The 15,048-nt window shown below is 43.4% G+C and overlaps 1 protein-coding gene across 3 annotated transcripts in view; it reads left to right on the forward strand.

Annotated features, from left to right (window-relative positions):
• FAM107B (family with sequence similarity 107 member B) overlaps positions 1-15,048 on the forward strand; it is a 102,083-nt gene that overhangs the window by 25,629 nt on the left and 61,406 nt on the right. The window contains exons 1-2 of one of the 3 annotated variants that reach the window (XM_068168076.1): positions 9,353-9,517; positions 11,465-11,587. The exons of 1 other annotated variant lie outside the window; for it this stretch is intronic. The gene's annotated coding sequence lies outside the window, so the exon portion shown is untranslated. Of the gene's footprint in view, positions 1-9,352; positions 9,518-11,464; positions 11,588-15,048 lie in introns of those variants that run through there. One more of the 3 variants, XM_068168086.1, reaches the window with a different exon arrangement.

A 15,048-nucleotide genomic window follows, 5' to 3' on the forward strand; every position in this document is an offset into this window, starting at 1 on the left:
AGGGACTCCACTGAAGCATACTGTATTTACAGGGTACCTTAGTTAATAGCAGAGTAGAAAATTCACTGATCAAATGCAGAATACAAAGAGATCATCTGGATTTAAATCCTTTGATAAAAGGGGCCACAGTTTGGCTGGATGAGTGCTGTAGCTATGTAAATGAGTGAGAGCAAAGCTTTTTATTGGACCTATTTGTTTCTCTAATTGGTAGTGAGGCAGCCACACTCACCATGCATCCTTTCATCTTTTCTAAAGAAATAGTCTGTACCTTTTTTTGAAGTGAAATCAATGTTTTGAAGAATCCTGCTAGAAACCCAAGCCATATTACGATGCCAGAACTGCATTAAAGGGTACTGGTTACTTAGGAGAGGTTAAACCTCAATTTGACTAAGTCATTACTTGGAATGTTTTATTTTTCTGGTAGCCAGGAATTTTGGATCTGATTAAAATTAAGAATCTTTTGCTGATTTTGAGGAGGCTTGGGTTAAACAATACTGCTGAGATCCAGCACTAGAGAAGCCTGTATATGTTTGCCTCCATTGATTGTAGGAACACATTTCCTACAAGAAAAACTGTACTAGGTGATAGTGATCAACATTTACAAACCATATTTCTAAATCGTGGTAAGAAATATGCCCTCCCATGAAAAGTCTTCTCATGCCCTCCCATGAGAAGTCTTCTCATGCCCTCCCATGAGACTGATGAGGTTTGCAGTTTCACAGAATCACACACAGAATGTTGGGGGTTGGAAGGGTTCTCTGAAAATTATCTACTCCAACCCCCCTGCCAGAGCAGGATCACCCTGCTGGGGACGCCCAAGGGAAAAAGACCTATTGAGAGTTATTTATAGAAATCTAAGCCTATTTGTAGAAATTAGTAGAAATCTACACCCAGCTCAGGAAGCTGTGGGTGGCTGGAGGCTATGACTGGGGCATGATGAATGTTTGCCCTTTTCTTGTAGTGTTCCCTGGGCATTTACTTTTGTTTGCTGCTGAAGATGAATCTAGACAGATTTGAAACGTAAATACTGCAGGCACTCTTACAGTCTTTTTATGTCTCTATACTATGAGTGAACAGAAGGAAGTGCAATGAAAGAGGCTTCCAGGAGGATCCTATGAGGTCTGTCCATAGGACAGACAGTGTTTCCTTGGGCTGGCGATGTATGTTGAGGCTGAGGATGGATAAGTGTGTAGTCCCACCATATCCTCAGGTCAGTTCCCCTCCTTCTATCATCTGACATCCCAGTCTAGCTTGCCCTCCTTAGCACAAATAAATGATCTAAATAACAGTATGCATAGGTGATACCAGCATTGAGACAGAGTGTTCATTTCCCACCGGAAATGGCAAATTCGCTTTGTATTTGGAGCCGAATGAGTAATAATGTTATCTTAGACAGAAAGAAATGCTGTGGAATTAGCATAATCTGAGGATTTAATGCCCACTTAGAACAAGTAATTAATGTTACATTGAGTCAAACTGCCATAGAACCTTGGCATGGTTTTACAGCTTAATTTACTTGCTAGATGCACATTTGCCCCTGTATGAGATCAGTCCTTTTTCTTCTTCCTACTTATGCAGATGAAAATACAAAGCTGTAAATAAAAGTGGACAAACATACTCTTTTAGGTGTGAATAAAGACAACTTAATGCTGTCTTCAGTGAAAGGGTACTTACAAAAGGTGAGGTTCAAGGAAAAGCTGGACATTGATGTTATGGTTATGTAGAAGGCCACAGAAAGTGACAGCATTTGTCTCAGTTACTGGAATTTGGAGCAGGTACTTTTATTAGGTACAATAGGATACTTCCACAATGTGAGATATGTTCATTCATGGAACTGTAAGCTGAACTAACTCATCTCCATCAGCATTGATGTGTTGAACTCAGGTTGCAATTCAGGACATAATTTATCTCCCTAACACATAAAAATGTTATCATAAGCTTGTTCTTTTTCCACTTGTTATCTGACATTCATTGATCTCATCAATGAAGTATCTTTCCTGTATCTTGGCATGGAGATGAAGCACCTCTGAAGGCTTTCTTTCTCAGACAGGGAAGACTAAAGCGAGTGACTTATTCAGTACCTTTCCTAGAGTAGTCACCTGAATTGTCACATACTTGGTTCTTACAGACAGAGATGCAAGTAATTCTCCTGGCAGGTTTATGGACATCTACTTTGTAACTAATTTTTGTGGTGAAACAGCAGTTAATATTAACAGTGGTGGTGAGATGTCATTCATTTGGAAACCACATGGCAATCACAAGAAGGCTGGCCTGGAAATGCTCAGCTTCACTCTTTAGGATTCATATTTACCCTACTTAGGAACAGTTTATCTCATTTCAAGTTCACTGGGAAAGCCACTTCTTGAATTGTGCTCTCCAATAATTGAAGGGACATGCAGGATTAGATCAGGTTTCATAATGAGGGAAGAGCAGCCCTGAGGCAAATACTCATAAGCAGAGCTATAATTTACCAGGAACCTTATCTAAGATACGGTCAGTCAATAAGAAAGCCTCCAAGGACTTCAGGGTAGCCACAGCCTCCATCAACCTGCTGATTTCTTTACAAAGAATGCCAACTGGTTACCAAACCACAGAGGGTAGACAATAAAAATGAAGAGTTCTGGACAGAATAATGATTTATTTCATGTGGGAAATCAGGTAAAAAAGTTGAAACCCTTTTTATGTTAGTTGCTTGGTTTGCTGTCGGTACACTTTGTTATTATTTGTGTTTGAATTGGTGACTAGAGACTCAGCTGAGAGTCTCATTAGGCTGAAATGGATCTACTGCATTCACACTGTGCCTTCACTATCCACTGTTGAAGGCTCATATACAGTGTTCCTCATATTTTCTTTCCTGATCATTTACAGTATGCTCTCACCCAGCTTTGAAGCCATGGTTGGATGTGCAGGCCATGGTTCTTCTTTTCCCTGGGATGCTAACTCACTCACTTCGTCTCTACGGTTCCGTCCCATATTTTTCCAATGTGTTCAGAACACCAAGACAAGCACTTCCATGTTGAATGACTCACTGAGAAAGAATCAGAGGGATTTAAAACTTATTTTCTCACAACTTTCCATGCAAGGTCAAAGATAGTGCAGGCAGAACTTCATGGTGTGACTAGCAATGATGTGCCTGAGTGAGTCAGACATGTCACAAGCACACCATAGACCTGAACCAGCTCCAGTGTAACTGTAATTGGTTTAGCTAGAACCAGAAGCTCTGAATCCCGTTCCCAGAATTGCTAGTAGCCTAGTATTTTGACTTCAAAGGCTCTGTTCAATCTACCACTTCTCTAAGTCATCTGTCATCCTGTGGATTCTTCTGGTTTTCTAGGAACTTTTGGAAAATCAGAGCAATTTGGCTAATAAGGATTTCTAGGGGCTCAGCCTAGTTGTAGAACAAGTTGCAAGGATAATCTCAGTTGTAGTATGAGAAGCAAGGATAGTCTGTTCATGCAAGGGGACTTGCACACACTCAAAACTATTTTGACATGCTGTGCATGTGCCCATTGGTTCTGCAGAATTTAGACAAAAGCTCTAAGATTTTGAGCTTACACAAGACTCTGCACAGCATGGTCCATGTTTATGGATATCTGCATAAGAAATCCTGCATAGAAATACAGGGAACTCAGCACCTTGAGGTTAAACTTTCCGGTTTTAGACGTCAAATGTCATCTGATATGATATGGTTGGGTGGTTTTTTCCCACTTTGTTTTCAGTTGTGATGATCTCTAAGGTTCCCATTAACTTCAGCTAGGATTAGCAGTTGTTGGAAAATGAAAATCTGTAGTTTTCCATCTCTAAATTAGACATTCTGATGGTAGACATGGTGGAAATGGCATGGTTATTGATTTCTTACAATTGTTAGGTTTAACCAGCACTTTGAGATCCTGTAATGGAAGATGCTGTAGACTCTTGATCCATGTGCATGTTCCACTACAAGCCTGTATGTGGCCCACAGAAAATCTTTGATGTGTAATCTTGATACACGAAAAAACTACTTGCCACTTGCAATTTGCATGTACTCTCTGGTCCAGAGCACAGGGAATATCTGCCTGTCCTTCCTTTCATGGGGGAAAAAGCAGTTGGTTATTTGCTTCAGTGGGAAATGATACAAGATTGTCTGTTTCAATTGATGTGAGGCCATCCTGAGTGCAGTCTGCTAACAGCCTGTCATCTTTGGTAAATAAACCAGCTTGGAAGTGGAAAAATTTGCCCAGGCTGCATAACAGTCCAGATGTATCCTGGCTGGAGATATGGACAGATCTCCTCAGAGGCCTTGTCTCATGGGTTTTTTTGTATTACAGCTATTACAGCTGTATTTTTATAGACTTTTCTCTGTCATCTCTTAGAAGACAGCTGAGCACATCTTTATAGGCCCAGTCCAAGCAAAATTCCTTGTGATCTCCACAGGAGCAGAAGTAGTTTCCAAGCCTTCATCAGGCTTTGCTGCTTCATCTCATCTAGGAGGAAGGCAGAAAAGAGGGGTTAGTATAAACTCACTTGAAGACTCTGGCAATTTTGGCAGTGGCTTTTCTTAGATACTGTGTCAGACTTGATCTAGAAAAGTCAAATGGGGAGGAATTCTGATATTATTAACAGCAGCACCTCGAGGTGTAGCAGTGACATATGTTTGAGTCTGTTAAAATTTTCTGCATTTCAATTCTGAGCCAACCTATTACTAATTGAGGATCTGATTTCTCCAGAAAAGTGCCACTGAGTGCTTTGCATTGTGTATTTGTAACATATGGGATGTGCACTGTGTCCACGGATCCTGTGTCTTTCAAGATCAAATTAACCTATATGCTCAGAGACCTGGGTGCCTGTTTCTCTGTGCTTGGGCTGGTGGTACAGTTTATGGTATATGAATGGTGTAAGTTTACTACGATGACATGAGAAGGCAAACACAAACTATGGCATATAAGAACTGCAAGATAAGGGGAGAAGGTGGCTGGAAAAGTATGATCCAAGCACAGCTATGATTTTCTGATTTAATCTTGTGAGACATCTAGATTCTAGATGTCTGAATCTAGTTTTGTCTGACAATGACCCTTGTTTAGTGACTTCAGATTTCAAACTGTGTCAACAAGGAAGTCATGATTATTTTCACAGTTCTGTTAGACCAGAAACTGAGGCAAGATGGCTTATTTCAGGCTGTCCAGCAAGCCAGTAGTGGAGGCTGTACAAGAAGCTGGATCTTCAGCTGAAGAAATGCAGGGGCCAACCTACAGGCAGGGGTGAAATCAATCTCCAAAATAACGATCAAATGAAATTCTGCTACTGGAAGGTAAATTAAATCCCCCATTTCTGCAGCACAGGAAAGAGCATGTTTTGGACCCAACTGTGCAACATTACTCACAATATGGAATATTTGAGCAAAAGGTCAGCCACAGGGGGGCAACTATTAACATCTAGGATTTATCTGTCTCTTTCTTTCACAAAGATGCAGTACACTGGATAATTAAACTTCTGAATGCCAGCGTGGAGTGTAGGCTGTTTTTTTCCACTGCTCTTTGTGACTTGATCCAGAACCATTTCCTTTCACTGTATGCTCAGAAGGGGAGGAAACAAAGGTGGCATCCTGATCTTCATTATTAATACACAGGAAAACTTGGAGGAAATCCCTTTTATGCCCATGGCTTTGTGTAAAGAAAACCCTATGAATTCAAAAGTCATATTGTTCAGCTCCTATATATATATATTTATACATTGATGTGCAGAGCAGATGTTTCTTCAGATACTTAACTCCTGTTTCTGCATAATTGTAGTATGGAAAAGCCTTCATAGCAGCTTGTATTCCAGTTGATTTACTTTGATTAAGTTGAAAACCTAGAAAAAAATCCCAAACATTTCAAGTGGCTACACTAGAATAAAATCCCCACTTTCTTCTGTGGTGTAAGTCAGTGCTTCTCCATGTTATAAGCAGTAAAAGTGGTATACAGGCAGCACCAGTCTCTTGTTTACAAATGGGAGCAGGTAATGGGGAGGCACTTTGGCACTTCAGATAAAGCTAAAAACTTCTGAGGAAGGAGTCTCACTGAATCTTGTCAGGCCACTGCCTTGTATAACCAGCACAAGGACTTTCAGAAGCAATACAATTTTAACACAGACACTCAGGTAGGAGGCATGAATCTCCCTCTAGAAGTACTCATCTCTCCCCACACCTACTTGACCTGCTTAGCTGAGACAGCTGCTTTCAGACAGCTAAAATTGAACAAGGGGAATCCCACAGCAGCTGACTCTACTCCACTGTGTTTCTCACACAGTAAAATTATTATTATTATTATTATTATTATTATTATTATTATTATTATTATTATTATTATTATTATAGCACTTAAAGGCCAGGTATGGTCCAGACATAAGTAAAATGCAACTCTTTACCCCACAAAGAGGACAACTCAAGTAAATAAAGGATGGCATTGCTTTTAATTCTGCAGTTTGACTAAAAGGACATGTAAACACAAGTATGCAATTAAAATACATACTACTTGATTCAGAAAATACCAAAATGCCAAACTATGTACTACATACGTCCCTCATACAACAGAAAGACTATATACTTTTGGCTATGGTGTTAATAAAAAAGGAATTTATCTTGTTAAGTATTTCCAGTGCATCATTCTGTCTGAGAGTTGTTCTAAGGTGCAGCCGGTTTATTATTTTTTTGGATTCCAATGCACTGTTTTTAATTTAAAATAAAATGATAGTGGCTTTTCATTGAGGAAGATCCCTGAGGCTTTCTCAAGTGCTTTCTGGAGTTTTAGTACCCACTGTGCTGGAGGAAGATGATCTGTCATGAGTAAAATGCTGTTGTGGCCAAATTTCTTTATCGCATGAAGCACGCACTGTAATTTTCCTGTGGTCAAGAGGCATGAGGCACATACATTGTGCCATGAAGAATGGAGGGGAATGCCAGGAACCTGAATGTCTCACAGATGGGAGGCAATACTGATTCCTCATGCATTCCTGTTCCTCACTTACGGTCTAGAGCTGTGCTAGAATGACTCACTCTCTCCCCAAACAGGGGTTTGGGATACCTAGCAGCTCTTGCAGCAAAACCAGGCAACCTGATGACACAAGCCTTCCCTTAACTTACTTGTGAGATGTTTGACTCAAAGCTATCATCTGACTATTGTCTTGCATGAGGCACTTTGTGAGGAATTAAGACACTAGGGTAAGAAGTTGATGTCAGCTATTACTGGTCCTCAGATATGTTCTTAGTGAGTCCCTTCAACTTTCTGCCTCTGCCAACTCTTCTTCTTTCTCTCTTGTGTCCAGCAATAGTTTTTAAGTCTGGATACAGATTATGGGCTGCATGGCATTGCAGTCATTTCACAGAGCACAAGGTGATTGTGTGGGGAAGGACATTCTTGCATCCGCAACTGGTATGGTCAACTACATCACACACCCACACACTTAAAATGCATGTAACACTTGAACAAAGTAGCTGTGAAAAATGCCTGTGCTCCTTTGACAAGCCTGGCAAGGTATCCAGAAATTTTTGGTAGCTTCAGTGTCACATTCCATTTAAAGGTGTGGCTGTGCAGGATCTGCTGGGGAGATGGAGCACATCACAGTAAAATAGCTGTCTGAACTGCGATAGCGTTGGGAAACACTGATGCAAAGCATCAGTTTCTAAGACAATAGAGATAACTTGATCAGGACTACAAAGTGGTTTTGGAATACAAATGGTTAATGCATACATACAGAAATATGGAGAGGTGTATAAAGCCAGGAATGTAAAAGATAGGGAAATCCGGCATTCCAGCTGGCCTTGCAGTTCCTTTTATTTCTTTGCTTTTTGTAATTCTCTGGTCATACACCGTTCTCCCTTTCCATACTTCAGATGGAGGGTTGCTCACAGAACAGAAAACTATTCAATATTTATACTCCCTTATTCATCTAGGCACATCATTGTACTGCATTTAATAAAAATAAAAATCAATTTTTATGAGGTTTTTCTCCATACAGTATTGATGGGTTCCATATACAGAACCACTGTACCTCAGAACAGTCCTGTGAAAGAGTGGGTTTGGGGAATGAGGTTGCCCATAACCAAAGATGACACCGTGAACATTGACAACACAGATGAATGTCCAACTTGTCATTGCCACAAGTGACTTTTTGAGAAGCATGCCAGTATGTTATAACATTTTATTTGTTCATAGCATAGCTCTGATTGTCGATGTTGGTGCCTGGCAACAAGCTCAAATTGAACTAGAACTGATAGACCATCCACGCTCTGGATTTCATCAACTTGTTAGGTTTCACTTAGGCTGGCTTTTTTTTTTATCCTAGTGAAAGAAGAACTGCACATAAAGACGTGGACATACCAGCACCCTAGATTTTAGCCCTGCCCCACAAAAAAAAAATATTTCTCCCTGTCCACTTGTTCCCCTGTACCACGCTGGGGGAGCGGGTTATTTAGGACACATTTGAAATAGCGCCGTCTACTGAGCATCCAATACCATTCCTGCGGGGACTTCTGGGGTCGGGGTTTTTGGGAGGTGAAGGAGCCCATGTGATGGTGAATGTTCAACCTCTCAAGTTACCGAGCTCCCCAAACCAGTCTGAAGCTTTCCATCCCTGGGATGAGTCAAGTTGCTTCTGTCCGTCTACTATGATTCAAGTCATCTGCTCTGAAGAAACACAAAATAATCCTTGTAATTCAATCTAAGTGTTTGAACACACATTCCATTTTGGGGTTCACTCCCACAGTCTGCTCCTGCTATGTTGTGTCTTTGTCTCTGCGGTGCCTCCGTCGTGCGCGACTCACTAGGAAGCACATTTGGGTACGCTGGGGCACACTTTGACTGGCTGCCCGTAATTTCTTGACCGCTTGCTTGGATGGGTCTGCTTGCTGAGGGGGGACTTTAATTTCTACAGACTGACGGGTGGAAATATTCCACGGAGGACGGAGCTCTGGATCACGGAGAGGGAAAGAAACCACGTGGGGAAAGTTAAACGAGGGCACAGCTGGGAGATTCTTCTTCCCTGAAGAGGGGTAGCTGGTGCAGGTGAGTGGGGCCACTCAAAAGGACCCACGGCATCAGCAGGCGTTTGCAAACCGGCCGTGGGGGCCCCACGCGTGTTGTCCTTCCCTGGGCCGGGCTGCAGCCCCCGGCCGCCCTCCCGCTCCACAGCACCATCTCCGCCTCCACATTCCCCCCTTTTCTCCCCGTTTCTCTCGGGATTTCTACCCAGCCACCTTCCTCTCACCCCAGATTTTTCCCCGCCTGACAACAAAGGAGGCGGCCGGGCGGCCTCGGCGGTGACTCAGCGGCGGGCCCGCCCCCGGACCGCCCCGCCGCTCCCCCGAGGCGAGGCCGGGCCGGCTCCGCGCGTGTGGCGGGGCCGCGCCGCCGGGCACTTAGTCCGGCAGGCGGAGGGCGAGCGGGCGGCTGCTGGCCTCTTTCCGTCCCTCCTCTCGCTGGGCGCCTCGGGGTCTCCCCGCCCTCGTTCTCCTTGCCCTCGTTCTCCCGCGCTGCCAGGCGGGGAAAGTCGCCCCGGCGAGGTACGTTTTGTGTTTCCTCACACAAAGGCGCGGCGCTGGAGGGGTGGGATGGGACAGTGGGGGGTGGCGGTAGAAAGGCGGCTCCCTGAGAAGGTCCGCTGTGTGAAGCGGGGGTGTCCCGTTAGCGCACCCTCTCCCCGAGCTGTCGGGGTGCCCATAGTGGGAGGGTTGTGCGTGGCAGGAGGCGGCGGCGGCGGCGGCACCACCGGCCCGTGGGGCTCTGGCCGGAGAGCCCACTCTCCCCTTCATTCATGAAGGGAAACCTGGGAGGTTAGTCGTGGCTGTGCAAGAAGGAAAACTAAGCGGGCGCGAAGTAGAAGTGTGCCCGGGGGGCTTTGTGGAGCCGAGGGGATGCTGCCGGTCCCGCCAGCCGGGCGCCCGGCGACCCCCGCGGCCGAGCCAGGAGCTGCTTCGCAGGTTTCCCCCCCGGCTTGCTGGGGCTGTAAGGCCAGTGGGCGTTTCGGCATGTCCATGGCGCAGCTTTTATTCTCTAGAGACTTTTGCTGAGGTGGGGGCACCCCCACGGCACGGTAGGGTCCGTGGGGTGCAGCCTGGTGGGACATGGGCCACGTGGTGTTGGATGGGAAGAAGAGGTGGAAAAGCGAATACAACATGTACACATTTTATCTCCTGTACATCCTACCCTGTAAAATAAGAATTCAGAGCAGCTGAACTTTTGGTGTGGACAATGGATGTTCCCTTACAAATCCTTTAAAAACAAGTAAAAGCTGGGAGCACGGCAAGCTTGGAGGACTTCTGCCGTTTCTGTGTCTCCATCCCTCCATCCTGGTTCTGTCAGTTTCCAACGTCCCTGAGAGTCCAAATGTCCACGTTTACCGGTACATTAGGTTGAACGGCATTGCAGCTGGCCAGGATAACTGCATGGATAAGTGTGTTTTGGGGGTTCACAAGACGAAAGGGTGCAATACAGGACCTCTGTGGAACTTAACTACTTGTTTGCTTCTTCGTGGATTGGAGTTTTCGTAGCTTGATGAGTTCTGGTGTATACTGATATAGTCCAAATGCAGTGTACAAAGTCTGGTCCTTCAAGTCTAGGGCAATGTTTGTAGCAAACTTGAAAGAGAGACTGGAATGAACTTTCTGGGATTTGTTGAAAGTTTGCATAGTCAGACAAAAACGCAACAAAATGAGGAAAAGATGCTTCTGTGTGAGCATAATGTGGCCGCTGTGTATAGCTTGTGGTGGGAGTATTGTTGAATCACTCTTTGGGAGCAGTGCTTTTCTGCGCTGTGGTACTCAGTGCACACATATAAGTCCTGTAGCACTGGTGAGGGTATTTAACTTTCATTGGCTTGGCAGAGAAATGGGAGTGTGGAACAACTCTGTTAAAGAACTCTGTTAAAAACTGGAATAATTGCTTGTGGATCTTGTAGGCAATTTGACAAGGCATTTAAACTGGCTTTAGTTTCTCTGTGATATGAACAGGACATTGAGACTCCCTTGCTTTATTGATGTTTGTTTTCCTGGTGATATGTGGAGAGACAGCATGTCCTATGAATGTGAGAGCTGCTTGCTTATTGTCAGCAATATTTGCATAGGGACAATAAACAGTTGTTTGCTGGGCTTTATTAAAAAACCCCACAAATGCCCCTATCTCATAAAACAAAACCTTATTGTATTAAAGCAACAGTGGACCAGTTTCATGCTTGTTGTAGTTCCACTGGTATCAGTGGAGTTTTGCCAGAGATGATTTTGGCAGGTGAAGTGTCACTGCTGTTTTTCAGAGCTCAAGATGCTCAAGAGTAATGTTATTTTGCTTCCAACACTTAAATATTGTTAATTGAAACGGTATGCTGATGCTTCCCAAAGTAAGAGGTAGAAATGAGAAAGTCACCTCGTCAGGTCCTCAAAACACTTCCCCACTTGCTTTCTTCTTTCTGCTTCTGATCTTATATCACTTAATTTACTTTCTTCCTTCTTTTTCAGTCTTAGCATCTTTTTTCTCTCTTCACAATTAAGAAGTTTCTCTAAACTCCAGTTCACCTCTGAGCTCCTAAAGGTCTTGAGACTGACTGTTGAGCCCTACACCATCCCTGCACAACTGGTAAGGTAAGTGAGGAGATGTGTGGCAGTTGCAGTTGGGAGATCTTTCTCGCACATGCCTCTTCTTTACAAACTGTTTTGTGTGGTGGCTATGGTCAGAGCATTTGCTGAAGTGGCAGATTGTTTGACAGTTACACAGTGAAGCATCCAGCAGACTGGCATGGGGTGGGGGAGCCACTCCATTCTTACATTATGCTGTACTTGGGACATTGAGAATCCACTGCTTTTGAGAACACCCCTTCATAACATCAGTAAGGACAGGAAAAACATCTACGAATTGGAGCAGAAGGAAAAATGGGGAAAGATAGAAGGAAATAGTCTTGTTTACTAGTGATGGGAAGAAGAATAGAACTGTTTAACCAGTAATTTGCTTTATCAAAGTTTCAAAAATACAGATTTTATTGAATAAAACAATGTTATCTTTGTATGTAGTTAACAGTATTCTATACACATGGCCAACTCCAAGGCTTTTCTGGCACTGGTAATTTTAAGCAGAACAAGTCTCAGCGTTCAGCTTTGCAGCATCTCTCCTGAGCTGTTTTTGTATCTGACATCTTTCTGCTGTACAACTTTGGATCTGTTTGCATCTCATATGTACACAGAAAGAGCATGTCAGACAACTCACAGCTGATGCTGTTCTGACTTTTTTGGAAAATGCAAGCATCAAAGAGCAAGATCCACACACTGTTTAACTTTGGAAGGGAAAAAATGTGCTTAATACGTCAATTCAGTCATTAGTCTAAAGTTTATTCTGGTTTGGCCAGACCCGGCACGTTCTGAGTACCAGCAGAAGTGTGGTTTGCAGCTTAACATGAGGTTGCAAAGATCCTGCAACTCATCTGTGTTTGCTTGAAGACCATGTAAGTTGTGTTTTGGTGTTAATTCTAACGTAAGAAAATGGAAAGATGCAGCTGTAGAAAGGGAACTGATCACATGCTAACCTGAACGCAGAACTGCACATTTTATAAGAAAAACCCCCATTTTTTTAAGAAGATTAAGTGATCTGGCTAGAACTGTATTTCTCAGTGGTACTTTCTCTTTCCGTATCATGCCTGTTCTTGTCAGGCTTACCTCTGTGAGCTTCACTTACATTAATCCTCTCAAAACCATGCTGAAGTGGGAAGATGTGGGGAAGACACCTTCCCTTTGCAGATGGGAAGTAAAAGCACATGAAAGTAAGTGGGTCATTTGTGACTACACAGGAGCTGTGTGGTGGTGCAAGAGCTTGGAACTATTGTTTCTTCCACCTTTATGAACAGGTAGAAAGGCAAAAGGCATGTTGTGAAAATCATTGTGGTTACCGGGCTGTGATGCAGTTAGTGGTTGACTGTCTTTCCGCCACCAACATGTGCATTGGTCTTTGTTACACTACAAAAACCAGGATGGCTATGTTATGATAAGTGCTTAAATAAAGACATGCATCATACACAGGAGGTCAGGAGGTTAAAAGAAAAAACAACAGTGAGGGACACGACATTTTTCTTCTTCCTACACCTGCTTGTTTTTACAGATCTCTGGGTGGATCTTTGGAGAGATACTTTTTTTATAGCTCATTGTACAGTTGCATGTCAGCAGGTGTCTGCAAAAGGGAAGAGAAAGCTTTGCAGAGCTATGAGTGTCATGGCAAGAGCAGGGCTGCTTGTCTGTGACCCCAGCAGCTGGGTAAGATGATCTGGGTGCAGATCTGCACCCTGAAAGACCAGATTTGTGCTTGCTGCCTTTTTTTTTTTAAACATGGTGTTTTCTGGAGAAGTGTCTGCTCTTGGATTTGCTATGCACAGACACTTGTGTAGCTGTGGCTCTTACTCAGCTGCTCTTCCTCTTCACAATGGTGGTGTGAAGGGCTGTGTGACAGCAGGGAGCTGTGTGTGGCAGTTCTCTAGTGCCAGAAATCTAACAGGGTTTATATGAGTAGGGGACACTGACATCTGCAACAAAAGGAAAGATGTGATCTTTTCTTCCCCTTTCTATGTAACTCAAAACACCAAAGGATACCTGTTACTCCATGTTTCATCACGCTGGGGAAACTGAAGTTTGAAGTAAACCTTTTCTGTACAGCAAGTTGCTGGTTGGCTGTTGTATTGCAAGGTCTGTCATTGTTTTTATTTGTTTCAAAACCTGTTTCAAGGAGGTTGGACTAGATGATCTCTGGAGGTCCCTTCCAGCCCCTACCATTCTGTGATTCTGTGACAGCTTACTACTTGTCTTTAGGCCAACACTGTGGGTTTTGTGCAATGAAGAGTAGGAAACTCACAGGTGGGAAAGCAGCGCTTCCAAGTTGTGTGTATAAAAGAATAAGCCTCTGTCCGCTGGTCTGTATCGCAGTTAAAATTACATTTGAATTCAGTACTTTACTGGTGGTTTTAGCCTGTATCTATGGCTGAAAGGTCAGGGTTTGTGCTGGCTTGGTGCAGTTTCATTTTGAGTATATCTCTGGTCTGATTTGGAGTCTTCAAGAGGTCATCAGCTTGCTTAGATGGGGCAAGGATCCTGGTTTCATGATGAGAGGAGGGAGCACAAATATAATAACCTTTGCCTTAGTTAGCTTTATTTATCCTAGAGGCAAACCTCCTGCATTTGCTTATATTTTTGAACTTTCTCTGGCAAGAGAAGGCCTGAAGTTGCCTTTTGTGCAAATACATGTTCTTCAAAACTGTACTGGAGGAAGAGTGGGACAAATTATTTCAGATGAAACAGATTTCTGTGTTTTTACATTCATACTGCATTAGCAGGCAATGTAGGTGTCTGCAGGACACACTGGTCTGTCCTTTAACAAATCTCAGCCTCTTACACTTACTCCTTCTCTTGTATGAGCTGCATTAGAATCCTGTAGAGAGCTGTCTTTAGGATGAGAAAGCATGAAACATGCCCTTTCTGTAAGGGGTGCTTAAATGCTCTGGACAGCAACCTTGCTGCTTGTTATTGTGGGATGAGTCTTACTTTTTAACTTTCAACCCAGAAATTAGTCACCTTTCCTGTAAGCTGGGGAGCTAGCTAAACCTCACAAATGCTTCTGAAGGAGAAACAAACTGCCCTCATGTTTGATTGCAGTTGAAGCAGTCCCTCTGCTTTTTAATACAGTGTGTTTTAGGGAGGGGAAACTGTCTTGAAACTGTTTGCCATTGTGTAGAGGGAAAACCCATTTTAAGGCACTTTTACTTGCTTGTATGTTAAGAATTCTCCTTTATGCCTTGGGAGGACATTCAGTTCACCATACTCATGCCCACTGGTGCCAGCTTACTCGCCAGATCCAGTGGCATCTGCTCTGAATGCGAACCAAACATGGCCAGTTCCAGGTATTTCAATAGTGATGGCATTCAATGGGTCTTTCAGTGGGTTGGTGAGAGGAGGGTGATGGGAAATAATAGAACAATTCTTTTCATTCCTTGCCTGTACAGTGAATGAGCATTCATAAGAACTCATGTATATACACAGGCTTTTGTTCTGGTGCTAATAATAAAACAGAG

This window comes from Melanerpes formicivorus, unplaced genomic scaffold (assembly GCF_026170545.1).
Source record: "Melanerpes formicivorus ecotype bairdi unplaced genomic scaffold, bMelFor1.0.p_v2 SCAF_3, whole genome shotgun sequence".
Taxonomy (NCBI): Eukaryota; Metazoa; Chordata; class Aves; order Piciformes; family Picidae; genus Melanerpes; species Melanerpes formicivorus.